We start from the raw sequence: 21565 nt of genomic DNA on the forward strand, positions 1-21565 counted from the left end.
AACGTGAAAGAATCATTTGTTCACCAAAGAATTAAGAAATCAAATTAGAAGCGAACGAAAATGTCGGAACGAAGTAAAATAAAAGGCGAAAATAAAAATGGGAAAGGTGAAATGAAAGTATTTTGAATTTGGAAGAAATATTCGCGGGCAAAAGCGGAATCTTAAACAAGGACGTGGGGGATTATCGCTCAATTTTTCAATAACAAGCTGTCAAGCCGCAGTGGTACGTCGGTATCAATCTTAGTTCCCGCAGGTGCGAGGGAACATGGAAATGGCCAGGGCTGCCATCTTTTTAATTCAATATTATAGTTAAAAAAATACTTGAATAAAATAGATAGAAAGGGACAGGCTTTTAAATTTGGGATTCTTCTATTAGGCGGTAGTATTTGAATCTCAATTCTCTCTTTAAGCCAAATAGCTAAACGTGGTCTTTCTGGCCAGTCTTTTCTAGACTGTTGGCTTTGTCTCCCCTGCAAGAGATAAGGACGATAATATGTAGGTATCTATTTCCAAAAATAAACGTTGTCACATATAGGTATCACACTTAAATAATCTGCGCAGAAGACCTGGTAAAGAGTTGTATTTTGCAGTAATATAGCGTAATTAGATAAATTTTTTTTGCGGATGAAGTCGCGGGCTACCTAATTTCATTTTCATAAACCGGCAACCCTGTCTGTGGAACAATGCGGTCGGCGCCTATCCGCGTCATGTCCGCTTAATGACGACTGATGGATCACGGCTGATGCGGATTATACGAGAGGCTCCCGGCGGCTACATCACTCAATTATTTTTACAATATTTTTCCAACCAGATGTTTTTCCAACTTTCAATCCGTGTCGGCTACTGAAGGATGATACGTAAAACTTCACGTTTATGTTCAATAAAGTATAACATCGTTGTAACAAATTTCTTTAAATATATATTTTTAAATTAATTGTTAGTCGTGCTTACTGATTAGAGTTGTACTCAAACTTAATTATTACATCCCGTTTAGAGATATAAGTTACTTATACTTGAGATAAGTTAAATATTCTCAAAAGATATATTAATATTGATAAGTAGATAATAAATACAACATCATTTCATTTCCCAATAGCTAAAGGCGAGAAAATTTCTCAAAAGCGTAGCACGTAAAGGTAAACAATTTGTTCACTACTCAACTCCACATTGATTATGCATAATCTGCGAGCACTCCAGAGATTAGGCAGAAGCCGGTCGGAGCTCCTTTAAAACCGGTCCGGCGGTTTTTGAGGTAATCGAATATAAACAATCAAGATTCAGCAACCCTCTCCATGATATCAGATATTTGATGCGGGCTGCGCGGATCTAATATAAATACCGAGCACACGGGTATTCTATTTGCTAAGTACACTCGTAACTTCTTATTGAATCAGCTTTGAATTCACCAAAAAAGTGCCGGCGAAGGTAGAACCGGGAGAAAACGTGGCGACTATTTTATCTTGCGCGGAGTTCTCGGCTAAAGTACGATTATGCTCGACTGGCTTTTATTCGTATTATCCTTTGTTCAACTGGATGAAAGACCATAGCTGAAACGTTTTCCAAAATGGCGATTCAAATAAATTAGGGCGCGATTTTAAGCTTCGCACCGTGTTTACACTGTTCTGTTTCTCGCGAAAATGGAGACGAGGCGTAGGCCGAAAACAATTTGTCGGTGATCGGCGGGCGGCCGTACCGGCGGCGCAGGAGGTGTAATAACGTGGATTGTGAGGCGCACAATTTAAAAGCGACAATTGGCAAAAAGGCGGACGGACCGCGGCGCCGCGGGCGGGCGACGGGCTCCTACAATGCCCGTTCGTAGCTCCGGGAAAGCCATTATGAGAACGTCAGTTGGCAAGTGAGAAAGAAGTCAAAACTTCGCCGGCAAACATGGAACTATTTACTGCTTCCACATTCGGCGACGTGTGCTGGGAACTTGGATGCAATTTGTTAACCCTTTATCACGAAGTGCAGACGCGGGTCTCGGGTAGCGGGGGGTGGGGGTGCGTCGCTGCAACTGAGCAGGTAAGTTGGCCGTCGGCCAAAGATCTGTTTTCGTGTTGTTGCCGAACAAACTCACAGATCAGTTTTTATCGCGCGAAAGGCCTTTATAGCCGACCGATAGCGGGCGCCTCCCGCCGAAATGTTTTCGCGTTGCCGCCGAACACAAATATTATTGGATGGTTTTATGTATCGGAAGCATTATACGTTAAAAACTTTGGCACTCGTCGCTGATACAGCGACACTTCAGATTTCATGTTATTGTTACTTAAAATATATGTGCCGTGTTTATATTTGTTTATTATTTAACAGTACAGTCGTTTTTGAATGTTCCGTCATTTGTTTTTGAACTCTGTTTGGCAGCGTTTAAACAAGAGCGTGTCAGTATTTGCTTTAATTACAAGAAATAACTAACATGTCTAATTGGGTTTCTCTTCACATAGCGTGCCTAAATATTCGTCTTCTAAATTGGTAAAATAATGCCATGATATACTATAGTCAAAATACTTATGTGTTGAAATATTTTCAAATATTAATTGGCTCGTTTTCCGGGTTTCGATTAACTGTCTCTAAAATAAACAAGGATAAGTGTAATCTGCGATCAGCGAACAGATGCCATTGACATAAAAAAAAAAACTAGAGTTCTGAACGTAACAAACAATTATTGCGTACAGTCAAACAGCTATAGATAGAATCCTCAAAGAATGGCAATTCAATACGAAATGAAGCGTTTGCGAGGGCGCGTTCCGGGATGTTTACTTGTCAACTTAACAGGATAATTTGTCAAAGGCCTTTTGAGGGCATTTTTTGTGTTCGTCGCGAGCCACGTTTATTATTTGACAGACGTCATCTTGAGTAAACATACGGGCACATCTCAACATCTCGAGCCTCTACATCATCGCGAGACGTTGTTGAGACGAATTTGCAAACATTTTTGCATTTGTTTTCATCTTTTGTCTTTTATTTTCCTTGAAATGTTTGGTAAATTACGCTTTTGAGATATACGATGGCGGTGAAGGATGTTATTGATTGTCGGTGGTTGAGTGGTTACGATGTCTGACTCGTAATTTTCCCGTTCTAAGGCTGAATCCGCATCTCTTTAATTTCTAGTAGTCTACTAGTATGAATACTATCAGATCCTTTTATGATGAGGCAAAACGTTATGACGGGACCTTTATACTGCCGTGGTATAACTAAAATGCCGTTATCTGACATCAGGATTTACACCTTTTTTACCAGTAAAATAAGAAAAAAAATCTCTTTCGATCTGTATGTACGACTTTTTGGTACCTTTAAGTCATATAGGCGTTCTCATTGATGAATGGCATCAGTTTAAATTTTACCGCAGTTTTTGACGTTTTACTTAAAACAAGGATTTGGCAGATAACGGCATTTTAGTTATACCAGGGCAGTATATTTCAGGCTACTGAATTTTACAAGTTTCAATTGGAGAAAAGGTGGACGAAAATACCCCAACTATGATTTAAACTGGCTTAGAGTAGGGGCGATAATTTCGATTCGAATCTCTTTAACGAATTAAAACATTTTATTTTAAATATTTAGGTTCATTAGTATCAATACCCACCTACTACTTCAATGGTGATGCGAAACATACTGACTAGACTAACACATTAAGAGATCTATATTTGAAAATTGACGTCCGATGAAAATGCTGCAGTGTAGTTTGTTCCGCCGCTTCTTATACACATGCGCTTTGGAAGAGGTAGTAGTTATAATTAGATTTAAGTTATGTGTCAATAAGTGATACCTTGTTTCCAATTTTGAAAATAAATCTATTCTATTCTGTATATCTAGTAATGATTCAAACAAGCTTAGGTAACTGTACCCCAGGGTCAAACAGTAGTCACTTCGTGTAAATACCCAAACGATACCCCGGAGGGAACTCTTCGACAAACAATTAAATCAAGGCTGTTACACTTTCAAAACGAATTTTAACTTCAATTTGAGTATTTTTTCAGACAATAGGCCCACGAAATTATTTTAACATTGAAAGTTTCGGGGCTCCAAGGGTCGGTTGCTAGGTAACGCAGTAATCAATGTCTTTTCAGTCGCGGCTCGAGTTTGGCGGGACAAGAGGATCCAATATGATTTATGTAGAAACATGTACCTGCCAATTTTGGTGTCTTAACAGCCTTGAAAATAGGAAGTTCCCAATTAAGTCAGTACAAACGGTTCTTTTCTTTTACGGGGTAGACAGAACCAGTCTGAAAAAGACTCGAAGCATATGTTGAACTGAATGGTTTAGTGATGGAATTGAAATTAGGTAAGGCGACATGTTGCTATTCCATTGTCTAAGGCTCCCAAGTATGTATGTATATACGTAAGCATTTTTCTTTGTTGTCTTTTACCATATTCAAGTAAAGGATCTCCCAATTCGATTGCATACTATTTACATTTTTGAACCTTGAGCTTAAAGTCAATAGTTAGGGATGCAATAGCAATATGGTCAGAAAGAAACGTGATGAACCTCCAACATCAAAGTCATTACACACACCAGTGACCAAAGAGATACGCGTCAAAACAAGATCACGAGAGGAAAGTGCAACAAAATTAATAAAACATACATGAAAAATGTGAAGTTACTAAACTGAGTTTTACTTCAGTGCGCTCATCTTTCATTTTAAAGTTTCCCCGGCGAGTTTGGAGCCAGTAAGATAGGATATGAATTTGTGAGCATTGTAAACACGACCCCGCTTGCCGAGTAATCACTGACTATTATTGATAGAAGCACGCTCGGGTAACACTCCCAATATGAGATGACTGAATAATGAAAAGAATAAAATTGATTTGGCCACAATATTTGTTATAAGAATGTTTATTAGAATAATTGTACATTCTTAATGGTGCTTAACTTGTATTAAATGGCGTTTAAATCTTTAAAAAAATTATAAAATTGTTTTTCTAGCTATTATTGCCTTATTGCTGACTTTAACATATCTAAAAATCATATTAATAAAACCAACTTAGTTTTACTAACTTAATGGATCAATTACATATCTTTCCTATTTCTCATTTTTAAATGAAGGAAGCAAGGTTTGTTAATTTCATTCGGTAAAATGAAATTCGAAATATATGTAAAACAAAGTACAAAATATTTGTCATCCTTGTCACTCACCTGTCTGCTGGATCTTTATATATCCCTGCTCAGGTGTTCCAATCCTAATTTAAAAAAATACCATATCGCTCATCTCAACAGCTTATCGGTTCGCAAGTTCGTGAGTTGTGAAAAATCTTATCCTACCGAGCGATCGAGACTCAACCCAAGTCCTGGCTCAGTTCATCTGGTTATTTTTCATCGGTACCTCGCGGCTGCAGGTCCCGACCCGCCAACTGATAACAACTCCAATGAAATACCCGCCCAACTTCTGTGACGCTCTTATCGCCTCAAATTTGTTCTCACTTTGAAATATCGTCCGATTTTTGACATTTGAAAACACGGTTAAAAATAATAATCGAGTGCGCTTTGTGGTAACTTTGTTGTAGGAAAATAGCTAGAAATAACGTTGTTTTTATGTTGGTTAACGTTGGAACTAGTTAGTATCATACTTTCATTCTACACTATGTTGTTTACCTTTTCACGTGGGGTTGCCGCAGTATTTAAATAAATAAGGGGTGACTTAATTATTTCTTTATAATATTATACATATTACATGTAAAAATGACGTTTAAAATTTTTTTATAAGTAGCAGATGAATTGTGTAGAGAAATAGGCACAGAATTATTAAGTCCTAAATAATCATAGTGGTAAAATCCCCATGGAAAATGTAAATATCGAACTAATATTGAGTCTAGCATTTATTCTACCTATTGTGCTTACAGTTAAGGTCAAATAAAAGTCCTGAAATAAGTTAAATTCTTCATCTTAAGTATATACCTCTGAAAGTAGGTATCTAATACAAAAGTAATTAACGAATGTGCCAACAAGCAGTAACTTAGGGAACTTATTCAATTACTCCCCAATTCATCACATTTCGCTAAGTAAATCAATCAATGTTGCCAACTTATATAAATGTTTCTATATTTGTAAATAATTGTATTGTTATTTGTAATACATACATAGATCTCGAAATAAGTTATTTTTACCAAGAAAAATACTTAAATTAATATATTTAACTATCAATAAGTTAATCTACCGATCAAGACTTATTTAAAAAACATTGATGGTCGAACCTTCATTTTCCATAAAACCATTCATGGAAAATGAAGGTTCCACCATCCCATTCCATGAGTACATATTGAGCGAAAATTAAATTAATAAAATTGCTCCTTCTCCGGTCATCTTTGAACTTTCAATTAAGTAAGTGGAGAAACATGTCTGTTCTGCCGACCGTTAAGGAGTTCTTTCGTCAAACCCCAAAAGAATTAGGTATGTAACAAAACATCGTCTGATTTTATAGTAGCCTTTATTTAATGTATCTTTTTTAACTTATTAAAATATTTTTATAGATATGCTTTAAAATATCATGTGTTGTGTTTCATAAATTTTTATGTTACTATATATGTATATAAAGCAATAGTAGTTTTCGTTCGTGCGTTAAAGAGTATAAAATGTACATACACACTTAAAAACTTTCGCATTTGTTATACTGAGTGTCTAATAAATTGCGTTGCATATTGAGACCCCATTTCAATATGCAACGCAATTTTTTCGGATCTGATTTTCGTTCCACATAATTAGAAAAAGTTAGCGCACGGCGTCCAAAATTACGACTTGTGCACTATTATTATCTTTTTAACTACTTAGTGACTATTTTGTGGGTTTTATATTTTATAAAGTTAGGCCTGTTCATGATTTACTTTGTCCTTAAATATGAAACGCCAGACCACTGTATAGTAATGGTATACATAAATTGTTTTACCTCTCAACATTTTAAACTTCATTTTCAAACAGCAGTTCAGAAACATCACACCATTGCCCCTAAACTCCCAACCTATAGCTACCGCAATGATATCCCGTTTAATATTTAACTCTCTGCCATAGAGTATCACTTACAGTAATAAGGATTTCGCGAGATTACGGCCAACCCTTCAGGGCATAATTAATGTTATACCTTGAATATTAGCTTTTCAATTAGCCATCTTTTATTATCTGAAAATGGCTCTCAAGTTACGGGTTGGAATAAGGGTTAATTCTTTCCCCGCTACACCTTGTAGGTAAGACGATAGTTAATTAAAACGGGACAGAAAGATTTATACCGTAAGGTGCGAGACTAGGGTAAGGCGGCAATTTAAATATCCGCCATTTTGTTGGGTAAGATGCAATTCTTATTCTTTATGGACTAGGTGCTAAATGTAATTTTAACCGTCTCAAAAGCGCCGAATTACAAAAGTGACCATTACGTGTTAGACAAATTACGGCATGGCCAACTTTTTGTTTGTATTATTTTTTAAACTTAATTAATCCTTCAATTATAATGGTTCGGTCTTATAAATAGCAAATATACAAAATATAAAAAAAAATGTAAATGTCTAAATTCATCAGAGAGCCAATTGGCTCTCTGCATCTTGTTATAAATTTTGTATAACAACGCAATTTGTATTTTTTTATTGTTTACAAACATGAAGAAAACTCACAAATTCAGTGGTAAGGCCTGATTTAGATGTGGGTAAAATATTGTGAGACGTGGGCGGCCGTGGCACGCCTCCCACTCCTTTTGCCATTGGTCGTAAATAAACCTTTTTTTGTTATGTACATTTAATATACTTAGTGGGATAATAATCAGTTCTAATTAATCCTGTATATTACAAGAGATAATAGGTGTTCGAAGCTCTTTTTACAGTGCATGTAAGAGCTTCAGCTGAGTTAGGTTTTCATATTAATCAAGTCACGGAGTTTAGACAGCAGTTGCTCCGTGTAATTAAGGTTTCTGACCTTCTCATATTAGATCGTGGTAACAGGATCGCGGGAAATTCTTCAGAGACAAAGCAACTAAGATATACGTTAAAAGGATGATCACATTCGATAATGCTGTTGTACCATTTAATTTTGTTTCATTATAGATTTTATCTCTGCCTGAGAAAGATATTTGTGTATAATCATTAATATATTGTAGTTAACAAACAGAACGTTTAAACTGATATTATTTGTGAAGTTTTCCACAAATACTAATTGAACGTGCGCGTTTACAAATTGGCTTGTTTCAGACAAAAGACTGTCGCAATGGTGAAGTTTGGAGGGGGCTCCGCCTTTTGTTTCACAATCAAGTTAGAAGAACGACGCAGTAAAGAACAATGGATTTAAACATTCTGCTTGCAAGCCCTAGTTGTTAACGCACGATTGACGCGAACCGAGTCGAGATGGCGCTCGATTCTCGATGCTCGATCGAACGTGTCATAATCGGTTTCAAGTTTTATGATTTTTATATGACAATTCACAGGGTATGAAGAAAATAAAAGGACTATTTATTAAATGAAACAAGAATTTCTTATTTGTTCTATGCACATTTACACACAAAAATGATGTTGTAATTTACTATAGTGTGTTCACAATCAAAATCAATGGTTTTAAACGTTAACGCACGATTAACACAAATCGTTTCGAGATGGCACTCGATTCTTGATGCTCGATTGGATGTGTTATAATCTGTTTTGTGATTTGAATATAACTTTTCACAGAGCATGAAGGAAACGGTCGCACTTTTTCTTGTGTCAAAGTAGCTAACTTTTTATTTTTTCCACCTTTAACAAAAAAAAAACAAAACACACACACCGGTACTTACAAAAACTATGTTTGGGATCGCTACTTTACATTTTCTTTGCTTTAAGTTTTTTTAAACTAATTTGTACTGTTTGTTTTCATCAAGCTATTCACGCCTTGATACAAATCTTTTCGGAAAAAAAATACCGCATGAAAATCTACTAAGCTTAGAAAAAATAACCCTTCCTAATACCTTTGATGGACGTAAATAGACATGGTTTAACTCTTGCGTTTAATAGCTGAAGAACGATGTCTGATAGAGGCGTCAGTGCAAGACAGGCGATGTGATAACGGGAGGTCACGCGAAGTCACAGTTAGGCTGTGAACAGACATCGGCATTCTGTTTTTTGGTTTATTTGTACTTACATATTATTACGTCTTTGTCCTTTGCGGGAAAGAAAGACTTAACAGTCTCGAAAAGAATGAACGGCCATGTTCAGTTGTGTATGTGCAATGATGGAATTGTTATTATAAAAGTGACAGGTAACTAGCTATTACCTATTCCCTTAGTCGTCTTTTACAATCTGCACAGGTATTGCAGCAGCAGGTACACACTAGGTACGAAATTTATTGAATCTAATCATAAATGTAAAATTATTGAATGTAATGAAAAATATTCATTAAAAGAGCAAATATCGCCTCTTTATCATTGGTTTATTTTATGTGAAGATAAAAAAAAATTCTTAACTCCGTTAAAATTCTTAACATAGTTCAAAAATATGTTCTGTTATTGGAACACATTTTATATTCTCACAATAACAACTATGTACCGATTAAAGTTAACAAGTAAAATCTGTACTAACATGTGACAATGTGCCACCGCACAATAAAACTCGATCGTTAGCCCGTGACCCACATAGCCGGCGTTAGTTTGATCACAGCTTAAAGCCGATTATGTAGAGCGTGTTAACGTTATGATTATCGTAAAATTTTAATTGTCATCGCGTCGTATGAAATGTAAGTGTGGCACTTTCGTTATTGTTACAATGTTACAGAGGCAGCTTTTGTCTGATGTGAGCTTTCAAACATGTTTTGGTTCAAATCCTGTCGCAGTAATGTACCAATAACTAGTTTGTTATATTAGTTTGATTATTAACCGATGCTTTTAAGGTGAGGAAAATATTGTTAGGAAGCTACAAAGTCGGCCAACTTGACGTGTAATCATGATCTAATACGGGTTAGGTGTGTTTTTTAGTTTCTGACCAAAGCTGGGCCACGCCTAAACACAATTTTCCACTTTACTACAACTTGAAGCAAATGAACACTTTTAAAAAGGCATCTCTATTTATAATATTAGTTTATATTTCAGGTACAATGTTTCTCATACAAAAACATTTTGAGGTTTTAACTATAAAGCCAACGTCATATTTCTTTACTGAGAAAATATAGTGTGTGTATATTTGATAAAATTTTGTGTTCTTTACTACGAAATAAAAGTTTTATGAAACTTATTACGGTGTCATATAGCTATATCAGCTTAAATAATGTTTTTAAATTAAGATAGCTGTGTTTAAAGGGGTGCAACGCTAAATAGCTAAAATGAGCTTTTATTTATAAACTAATTTTACATTCAGTATTGTGATAACGTTTTATTTTTCTAAAGTTGGGAAGAAAATATTCAAAATTATGTTACATACGAGTACGTTGTGTGAAATTCGCTTCGTCAATTTGAGTCACAATTTTGGAAATAGTTTACTAATTGTGATGTTTATTATTTTCATTTCTCTCTCATATCTTTACGTGCTTCCAATTGCACCCTCCGCTATATAATTTCGTGCTTCCGCACATTTTCACTTTACATAGGTATTCCTGGCGGTTCCATGCTCTGCTTGCTTCATTTTTGATAAGAGAAACTTCCAAACTTTATTTTCATCAGAACTCTTCGGTTTAAGAAGGAAGTATACAAAAGTATTGTGAATTCTACACATTTTTAAAAAAGCGTTCTCATGCTCAATATTTCGGTACTTAAGCTATTTTTTTTTGTTTCAATTAGTAGGTTGACTGGTAGATTCTATAGTAGTTTCTGGCAAATTCTTCTACCATTAAGTCCGCTAATTGTGTTTTGTATTTTGTACAATAGAATTTAAATAAATAAAAAAAAATTATATTTAGCCCACTAGCGTCTTTACACACTAGTGATTTTACAGGATTACTTTCCTATTTTTAAGCTAACGTTAAGTTCAACTTGAACTTGCCTCATAAAAGCTTGATTAGAAAATATCTCCTGTTCTACCACTACAATGTAAATACTTCAGTTAAACAAACACACAGTAAGGTAAGTACAAATCCTAATGTGCAGTATTCCAGGTTATTGTGAGAACTGAAAGCGCCTATATCTTTAATCGCGTCGTCATATGAAATGACTGTATGGAATCACACGTACTCGTCTAAGTGTCTTATGTTACTTTTACTTTGTTGCTGTTGTAAGGGTTGACTGAAGACGCATTTTAAACACTTAATAAGTAAATCATGAGGTCACAATAAGTGTCTTATACTTACTTGAGCGTATGGGATTCCATTAATTTCAAACAATTTGACTTCATAACTTAAATTGTTAATTATCATAAGAGTTGATTCGTGAATGTTATTGAACGCATGAAAATTTAATTAGTTTTTAAGTAATAATATATGAAGCAAAATAAGTATTCCCTGAATACTAATTAAATTTTCATTCGTGACAAGTGGAAAGATGTACTATGTATGTATTTGTACTGCTCATTTACAAAATGAGAATAAAATGAAGTGGTCATATCAAACAATTCCTTGAAGGAATCATACGTACTCCCCTTATGTTAGCGCTAACATTGTTGCTTTTTGTAAGGGCTGTCAACAGACACATTTTAAGCAAATTAAAATATTAAAACAAATAACATATTACATAATAATAATCAACATTAATAATACATTAATTTTTAATTGTTATTTTTATATATTTGACTTATATTTTTACGTCATTGTGAGTATCTCAAACATTGCTTAACCGATTTTGATGCCCTACGACCTTAAAAATTGTGATGACATCATACTTAACTTTTAAATTTGATCAAAATCAGATCAATGGTTCGAAAGTTGTCGCGTTACAAACATACATACAAAAATGTGTTATTGCTACCTACAAGTTAATCGGTGGACCACAGTCGCTTCGCTCACTTGGTCAACTAGCTTTGGGATTATTTTCTTTGTTTTTGTGAATACTTTCATATTACTAAGAAAACTTGCTAAGAAATAGGGTTTTGAGCACGTAGTTTCTTAATTTCAATTCTATCATTAAGCCAAACAGCTGAAGGAGTCTTTCAAGACTTTTGGCCCTGTCTACCCCGCAAGGATTAAAGACGTGATCATATATATATGTATGTATGTAACTACAAGGAACTCCTTAATAATAAATATGATAAAATTTTATAAAGTCACGGACGTGTTGAGTACAAAGAAATGCCTTAGAAATCATAGCTTAATATTAATGCTCAAATGTCTATTCATGGTAAACACAGCAAAAGCTTCAGTAATTAATTTGATTACTTCAAATATTTCGGCACAAATTCAAAGTAAAACGTAAAGATTTCTAGTCTTTGTGACTAATAAAGTGAAATTTAAATTCTGTTTTTGGCATTAGCGAAGAGTGTTCTTATATTTGAGTAAGAGGCGTAGATAAGAAATTATGACACTCTAGTATGAAGTACGATTATTATTAATCTTGTTCACATTTGTCTAATGATTCTTCATTCATTCGCATTCGAACGTGAGACGTGAAATAATTTAATAAAATTATTTTTTTCGCCAAATAAGTTTACACAAATATTTTTTTTTTTTTGGGATATTCCTATATAAGTTTCGTTGATTGAAAGAAAGCCCAATTGGGATAAGTCAGCCATTACATATTTTTTTACACTTCAAGAATTTAGTTTTTTTTTTGTGCAATAAAGTGTTTACAAACAAACAAACAAAATCATTAAATTATCACGTTATAAATAAAAAAAAGTCTAACCACGCCTAACACATCCCATTTGAAAAAAAAAAACAAATCCAAAAAACAGCTTGGTTGTCAACCCTAGCACTTTAGGAGCGTTTTATAACCACTTTGCAACCACGCCAGGCCCGTGGCGCCCTTTACTGAGCCGTCAAAAGATATAGCGGCTATATGGTGGCTATATAGCCGTGCGGGCTGAATACGAATACCCCGGAATGTTCCGTTTACGCGGACACCACCCACGGGGTTTTTAATATCGACAGTTTATAGCGAAATGATAGCATTGGTGATTCGCTAGTTGGGAAAGTGAGGAGGCTAATAGAACTATGAGACGTTTTTAAAACGGAAATAAGTATGAAATACTAGTAGAACTACATATGAGTCGCTTTTAAAATGAAATTTCACTAGTTGCATTTATATTGTTTAAAATAAATAAAATTTCAATTAAGCCAAACAGTGGAAACTGGCCTGTTAATTTGTTTGTTGGTCCTATCTACTCAGCAAGGGATAAAGACGTGATATACATATGTACTAAAAATATAATTTTAACTTTTCTTTTAGTTGTTTTTATTTGGTGTGACCTTGAATTTATATTTATATTTGATAGATCGTACTTTTTTGTACAATCTTGTTTAGACATTCAAATAACTGAATATTCAAGTTCAATTCTCATTTTAAGGTAGTATACATAACAAAGAAGCCAGTCCATCGCATGATCCATTCCATACAATTAATCGTTTGACTGGCCACCTTATCTCGCGAACCAGTCCATCTTAATACGCCATCGACCCCCAATACCCAGAAATGGGTCAGCCCGTCCTTATTAACGCTTATTGTGCTTGTTAGGGCTCCTTATTGATTATTGATCGGTTCTCTTTACCGTTTTTCGTGAATCCGAGACGCCCGTAGGAACTATGTATGACTTAAATACATATAATCAAGTCTGTATATATTCAAGTGTGTGTGAATCAAGTAAGAATTTACAATACTGCGAAGCTATTGAATTATTATTGAACAAATTCAACACAAAGTTTATTAAAGTAATGATACACATCCATACGTAAAACATTTGCTACCTAACTCAATATGTAATTACACCTCTATCATTATCCAAAATGACTATGCAATCTACCAGGCAAGTTAATTAAGTAGAGGCACTTTTAATTGCGAAGTCGGCTTATTAATAGCATTCAGTAGAAACATCAGTCAGATAGCACGACGCACCGTCATAGATAACACCAACGCGCGTATACTAACCAGTTAATTGCTCACGATAAATGGTAATCGGGGGCGCAAGGCATAGGCGAAGTTACCTTTGGTACGTTCGGAACTTTGTCTAAATTGACCTGTTTGCATGAAGAAAGTTAAGAATGTGGATGAAGCGAAAGAAATAAGAAATCACTTCGTGATGAGAAAAAAAGCACTTGACACAAAAAGAAAAAAAAACCATTCATTTGCACCAATCATACCACTGCTGTATACCTATAGATCTCTTACGTCATCCGCCTAGTTTGACGTTTGAGAGGTGTTGCCATAATCACCGCGCTGGCATGAGGGTGGAAAGTTTCAGTGCCAAGAAGTTTATAGGAGAGTTTGCAGTTGGGGAGCAATTATAAACTAAATAGCATTAGTCCTGGGCTTGGCTCCCGTGAGAATCGCCAGAAACCCTTTCTTAGTGGGTGCTACGTAATAACTATAATTATGTTTGTCAAATTGTATAATGATCTATTTAGTAAACTACTGCAAATCTGTAACTTGATAGATTTGTCGGATAAGATTCTTGCTATTATGCCACTATTTTCTTTATCTATATTGGGTTCGACAAACAATGGCATTGTATGACAATTGCGTCATAAAATACGAGACCATATTTACGATGAAAAAAAAGTTTTTAGTCTTCCAGTCATGACATAAAATATCAAACCCATCATGAACTATGGCTGTTCCGAAGAAAGTTTGTAAGAGATTAAAATCAAGATTAAGATCATAATATGTTTTAAGAAATTAATGTTCTTTGTTTCCTAAAAATTTGGCAAAAACTTGATAAAGTAAGCTTTTCCCTTATAACTTGTGCCATCGCCAACGTCGCCCTCACGGCACGCAATTCTACTATTTTTCAGCTTCTCTCGACTGTTATTTGCAACTAGGGGCCTTAAATTTTGATATAAAAAAGAATTAAGTCCAGTAAAAGCATCACAATTTAAGACCTCAGTTAAAATAGCCAGTGACATGAATTGTAATAACGTTGACTGGTATACATTAATGTTTTAACGTCTCTTTAGTTACTATTTACGTATACAAAGGGTGATACCACGTACAGAACATAGGTACGTAAGTTTTAAGCTACAATCTGAGCCTGTTTAACTTAGGTCATCACAAAGCTAAAACAACATAATGCTATCTATTTTTTTTATCATGGCACGACCTAAATTGTATACTGATAAATAATAGGACGTGCATTGATCACATCTTTATCTAGACGACAAAAATTCTCTTTTTGAAGTTGGTAAGAACATGGACCAAAGGGGCAGAACTAATAGTCAAAGACGTTTAGCCCAACAGTCTGTTAGGTATTCTATATTTTTTCCTAGTTAGTGTTAAACTGTTCTATTTTCAAATTACTCGTGCAAACATAACACGATAAGTTAGTGAGTATATTTACATTTGTAATATTATTACCAGTATTTAATATGAGAACACAGATTTAGCGGCAGCAATGTCTGCGGCCATTATTTTTCCGGTCGGCTACTGCCTCTCATCGCGGTGCAGCGCCACGTGACCTGCCGCGTACACTGCTGTGGAGGTATCATTGTGCATTTTTATAAAATTTATAATCAAAAGAACAGATTGTTTTTTATAGATGATTTTAAGTACTGATTATATTACTGTTAGTTTTATATGGTCTGGTCTGGTCATAGAATTGACAGAATGGAGGATGCTCCGCTTGAGTCTACGACAATGTGAAGTCGACGTTATTGAAAAAAATGGTGCAGCGCAGTTTGTTGCCGCTTCTTCTGCACCGACGTTCTGGAAGCGGCAGTAAATCTAGTTTAAAAAAATTAACGACGTCAACCAATGCTGTGAAACCTAAAGATATGACAATTATTTATTAAGTGATGTTGAAATGTCCCATAATAATGAATAGGAATATTGAATTTGAATTTGACCTCGCTCTTAAATATGAGAATATCTAGTGTTATATTTCTTTCCTTTTTTAATCTTCACAAAAGATGATCCCTGACCTCGGTACAAATGCAACTTGGAACTCGTGTGTGAGACAACCAAACAATGTATACAAAGAAAAAAATCCTAGAAGCATGCGAGATCGACAAATAATGTTCTTGCACTCGTGAGCACCGTACGCCAACATTCTAGATCCCCGTCACTAGCCTTTTCTCCGACTCTAATGATCAGCGCTCACTCACCGTTGGCGGGTGCACCAACCGTTATAAATATCGGCCAGGAACGCTCATGGAATTATTTCTATAGTACTCGTAGGTATAGGTATGAAAATAACAGAAGAATCAAGAGAAACTTCAACAAAGAAGAAACAAGGTTAAACTGTCCGAATAAAAAGCGTGATTCGTCGAATCATAGATATGTAACAAAATTGTTACAATATCTGCTGTTAGTGTAATATAAATCATTCATTCATATAATCACGTGTATATCCTTTGCGCATAGACAGCGCTAGCAGTCTTGAAAGACTGAAAGGCCACGTTCAGCTGTTAGGCTCAATGATTGAATTGAGATTCAAATAGTGACAGGTTGCTAGCCCATCACCTAAAAGAAGAATCCCAAGTTTAGTTTAGCCTATCCCTTTGTCTTCTTTTACGGCATCCATGGTAAAGAGATGGAGTGATCCAATTCTTTTTCTATTAGCGCTGAGAACCACACGGCAATATCATCCTCGATAAAAAATATATTTGTGAGGCAATAAAAAATTACCTTTGATAGTTAGAGACTGTATTTTACTGATATTTTATTTTTAATGCCGTGTGATCTAAGCAGTGTGTTTGTATAGTATTTTATCATCGAATGTGTCGAAAATTGAAGTTGCTAATTATACATACACTACATAGACTGCTTATTTCATCGTCTATAATTATATTAACTAGTAGTTCGGCGCTCCTACCACATACACAAACATTTCCCAAAGTATTATACGGCTCAGCTGGCAACCTCATAATTTCCAATTCACCAATAAATAAACAGACAGCTGCTATTGAAGCACGAAATTATAATAACCAAAAATTATACGTTTTATATTTAACGTCAAATTTAAATAGCTCTTTGTACGCCCTTTTGAAAGTATTTTCTGTATCTGTTAAAAAATATGAAAACAACAAATGATCTCTTTGATCACATATCAATTGCGAGCGATTTCAATCTTTTAAACATCATTCTCCCGCGTATTATTAAAATAAGTCAATAACAAACATACGAGTAGCAAACGAAAAAGCCTGTCTGTCAAAATATTTTTTTTCGCATAAAATATATATTTTGGAACATACACCGAGAGAAACATTTGAAGTGACGCAATAAAGGCGGCGAAACCCTCTGTTTAAATAAGCCAACATCAAAGGTAGTACAAAATATTGGTTTGCATCGGACGAAAAACACTTTCAATGAAACAATTTTCTGCTGATGACGTCACGGAGACAGGCTCCGACGGCAATGTTTTTAAAGCCGCCATTCCAGGTGATCGAGAAGTGATAGGTGCTTCATCTAATCTCGAGCGGGGTCCAATCTTGCTCTAAATCGAATCTTCATGATTGCGCCGAGCGACGATATGTAGGGAAATTTTATCGAGACGTTGTAACACGAGCTGTGATCGCAGCGAAAAATGTACATTTTAAACAATGGCGAGCAGACGGCTACATGAGAGTTCACTTTATTACTTCGTTTGCTAGACTTTAATTAATTAGTGTAAGTGCCGGTGAGTCTCGGGAGATTGGTCATTAATTAAACGGCTCTTTGGCTATCGATCTCGAAGCAAACAATACACTTTATTACTTTTATTACCCATTTCATTCGCTGTCTCAGCCGGTCCGGCGTGCGGTCGCTTTTTACTATTAATGAGAGCCACCGCTCCATAGGAAATATGTTTCCTTATTGTAGTCAGTGTGATTTATAAACCTGACGCCGATACTACTATTTATGAGGTAATGGTAGTGCTTAGAGCTACTATACTGAGTATTAATGGAGCTATAAAAAATGTGTCGTCACTAAATATTATTATGACAGATATAAATAAACATTAACAATTAGTTGTTAATGTTTTGAGTTAGTTTTGCTTTGTTAAAACTTAATGTAAAACCATGTTGCATTTTGCATAAAATAACATAAAAGAAATTAAAGAATACAAAAAAAAGAATATACAACGATTGAGGTGGCCCTTAGTAAGTAGATCTGAACTTGTGACTTAAGTTCAAAAAATATGGGATGCTAACTCGGCAATCCCACACTTCACTTGATCAGTCTGAAAAAGATAATTTTCCATGTTGATCCTGCCCGGGATTGAACCTGAGGCCTTCTGACTCAGAGGAAGGAAAGCTCTTTACCTCTAAGTTATATTATAATTAAGTTTAATGTGTTAACATAATTGTATAAAATAATAGGTAAGTCTGTATAGATATGTATTTCAAATACCAAATTTAAACAGAAATCCTTAATTTTAAAAATTAATATATATTCCAAAAGCTGAAGTTAAATCTGCCAATATTTTGTGCATGTCCACATTATTTCACATTAATAACATCTGAATTTATAACAATTTCGGTTAAACTCCCAACCAGGGTAGACGAGATATTAATTTTATTTCATTTTAATTTGCATCATTTTGATTAAATATTCATCGCGCCATTAAAGCGGCCATTAGGATTAACCGACAGTGTTCCCGACTCCTGGCAGAAATTAAAATTGTCCCAGATAACGTTATTTAAAAGGCTTTCATTGTGTGTCATTTCCGAACGACCTATACACATTTGAAACCGTCGTGTTTATACTCGTACATACATAATTTAATTACGTCTTTATTCATGTCTAATAATGACAGTTTCCGTCACTTAAAATAATAATCCCAAATTTATACATACTCGTAGTTTATTTATACTTTCCCTTTATCGTGTTAATTTCTTGACAAGTTTATATGAATATGCATTAATTTATAATAGTTGTGGTGTAAAAATCATACATACATATTTTACGTCTTTATTGGTTACGGGGGAGATAGACTAATGATTATTATCTAAGTTATGTACTTAGTATGAATACTAACCGATGCTCTTACGGTGAGGGAAAACATCGTGAGAAAATCTGTATATTCAGGCAAACGGATGTATGGAGTTCAGATGAGAGTCGCTTCGTGTAAACACCTGATTCACTTAATCCAGGATTCATGGGCATAGCCAAGGCCTACCCAAGGCACTTCAGAGTGATGTGGTTGCATCCGGGACCAAAGCCAGGAGGAAGAAAATGTTGCACTTTATTTATTTAACTAGATAAATTGTAAAGGCTTCCTCATACGAGTAAGTTAACCCTAAAGTTTGTGTTAGGGTGTCATATCCCTGCGTTTTACGGTAGTGTCGTGGATTTCATGTAACTGTCGTGGTCGTGAATACCTTTATGGCTGAAGCTAGGTCAGAGTTTTTTTTACTGCTTACCATAAATGTTAAGTGGATTAGTCGGCCGCCTAATTCTGCGTATTCGAATTTAGATTTTTCGATTTAGTTAAAATATATTTTCTTCTTTATATTGTACTAAGCATATCTGGAATTTAGTTTTCCATAAAGAGGATACATTCGGAATAAAATGCCAAAAGAATCTTAAAAGTTGTCATAAAATGTTATCTTAAAAGTTAACGAAAATTTGTTGAGATTATTTTTCTTAAACCTTAGTTGGATCACAGCATTTTGGTAGTTAGACTCAAGAAAAATAACAACAAAACACAGGTTAATACATATAAACCCACATATTGCAATACTTATTAAGTACCAAATAGAAGTGCTTTAAAACGAAACGTTTGCTCTCAATAAAAAAAGCCTTCCATTTTAAAATGATTGCTTCCGCAAAGGTAAGACCGAGGGTGCTCTAAAGAGGGATATTTTACGTTCGAAAGCAGGCGAGTTCTTAAAACGATTACTGCATAAATAGGCCCTAAGACGCGCCCATGTTTTTCTCTTACAAATTTTGAGTGCTGGTTACCATATGCGATTACATTTGGGTTTTTGTTTATTTTACATAAGAAAAATTGCCACAAAAAATTTGTTAATGTAACAAGCAAATAAAAAATATCTATCAGCGGTTACTGTAATTTTTGCCGTGTGGTTCCCGGCACCAATACGAAAAAGAATAGGACCGCTCCATATTTTTCCAATGGATGTCGTTAAAGGCGACTAAGAAGTAGGCTTATAAACTTGGGATTCTTCTTTTAGGTGATGGGCTAGCAACCTGTCTCTATTTGAAACCAATTCTATTATTAAGCGTAACAGCTGAACGTGACCTATCAGTGTTTCAAGGCTGCTTACTCTGTCTACCCTGCAAATGATAAAGATGTGATTATATTAGTGAATGAAAAATATATTTTTAATTTGGTATTCAAAAACGACATTTACGTTACTAATTATACAACTTAATTTAATGTATTATTTTCTTATTAGTATTAACTAAACACGGCTTGCGAGTCTCATGACTATCTCTGTCTACGCCGTAAGGGGGTGAAATGTGTGTCTAAGTACTGTAGATATAGCACAAACCATTTGCATTGTTACGAAAACCTTTAATTAACGTCGGACCTTTAACAAACAGACCACAGTAACAATAAGTGAAATTACAACTGTACACTCACCCGCAGACCACGACAGACGACATAGATCTCTGCGTCCTCGTTACAGCGGCTCGATTTCAATGAGTTTGCTGTACAATAAAGAGGCTTTCAGTATAGTTGGGATTCGTGCCCTAATCTCTCCGGATAATCCCGAACCAATGAGACGGGAGAGGCAAGTCCCGGTTATATTGGCGAGTGATCGATACCTGGGCTATAGCTGGAGCAGGAGTTATGTGGGTTTTGTGGTCATAATCTGCATTTGTTTGTTGTTTTTTCTAAATTTGAATATTTTAATTCTGATAGGACTTAATTGAAATATAAGTAGTAAGTAAACGGTAGAATTTTGTGACTCAAATGGTGTCGTACAAGTCACACATAAACTTAATAGTTCAAGTATGATGAAAATGAGCTGGGGTTTGCATCATTTTGTCTTATGATCTGCTTATGACTACGATTAAGTAGAACGAACTTGTCATTCTTCTTGCGTGGAAAACTAAATGTTAGGACTGATTTATAGTAAAAATTGTCAAACGTCATCAGAAAATACTTAAAATATTTTTCAAACCACTTTATTTATTCTAGAGATAAAGAAAATACCAATAGTAACATGGCTCTATTTTATTTAATTTTAGCCAGAGCTAACAAAAACGGAAACATTATGGAATAACTCGTAAAAATGCAATATTTGGCAAAACAAGATTTTTTATGTCCACTTACGAATTCGCCTACAAAATAGAGATAAAACGGAGCAATAATCTCGGCGATTAATTGCCGTTCCAAAAATACGCTGCCCCTAAAAAAAAAACGCATAAATTGCGCAAAATACCCAGCGTTGAAAACGGAGAGATTTTAATTACAGAAATATTATTAAGTCGTCGAATGAAAGCAATTTGGGACAAAAAACGCGCGGTCGCCGCGTCGCACAAAAGCTGAGATTTCCATATATAAAAAAGCATAAATAATTTTGATTGTGGTCACCGGACGTAAATAAAATAGTACATTTTGTCACCCGGGCGCTCACGCGGGTCCCTTGGACAAATAATGCGACGCAGGG

General features: G+C 35.0%; 1 protein-coding gene across 1 annotated transcript in view; it reads right to left on the reverse strand.

Moving 5' to 3' along the window:
- LOC106132378 (CUGBP Elav-like family member 4) overlaps positions 1–21565 on the reverse strand; it is a 467880-nt gene that overhangs the window by 52249 nt on the left and 394066 nt on the right. The window lies entirely within an intron of this gene.

This window comes from Amyelois transitella, chromosome 14, assembly GCF_032362555.1.
Source record: "Amyelois transitella isolate CPQ chromosome 14, ilAmyTran1.1, whole genome shotgun sequence".
In the NCBI taxonomy this organism is placed as follows: Eukaryota; Metazoa; Arthropoda; class Insecta; order Lepidoptera; family Pyralidae; genus Amyelois; species Amyelois transitella.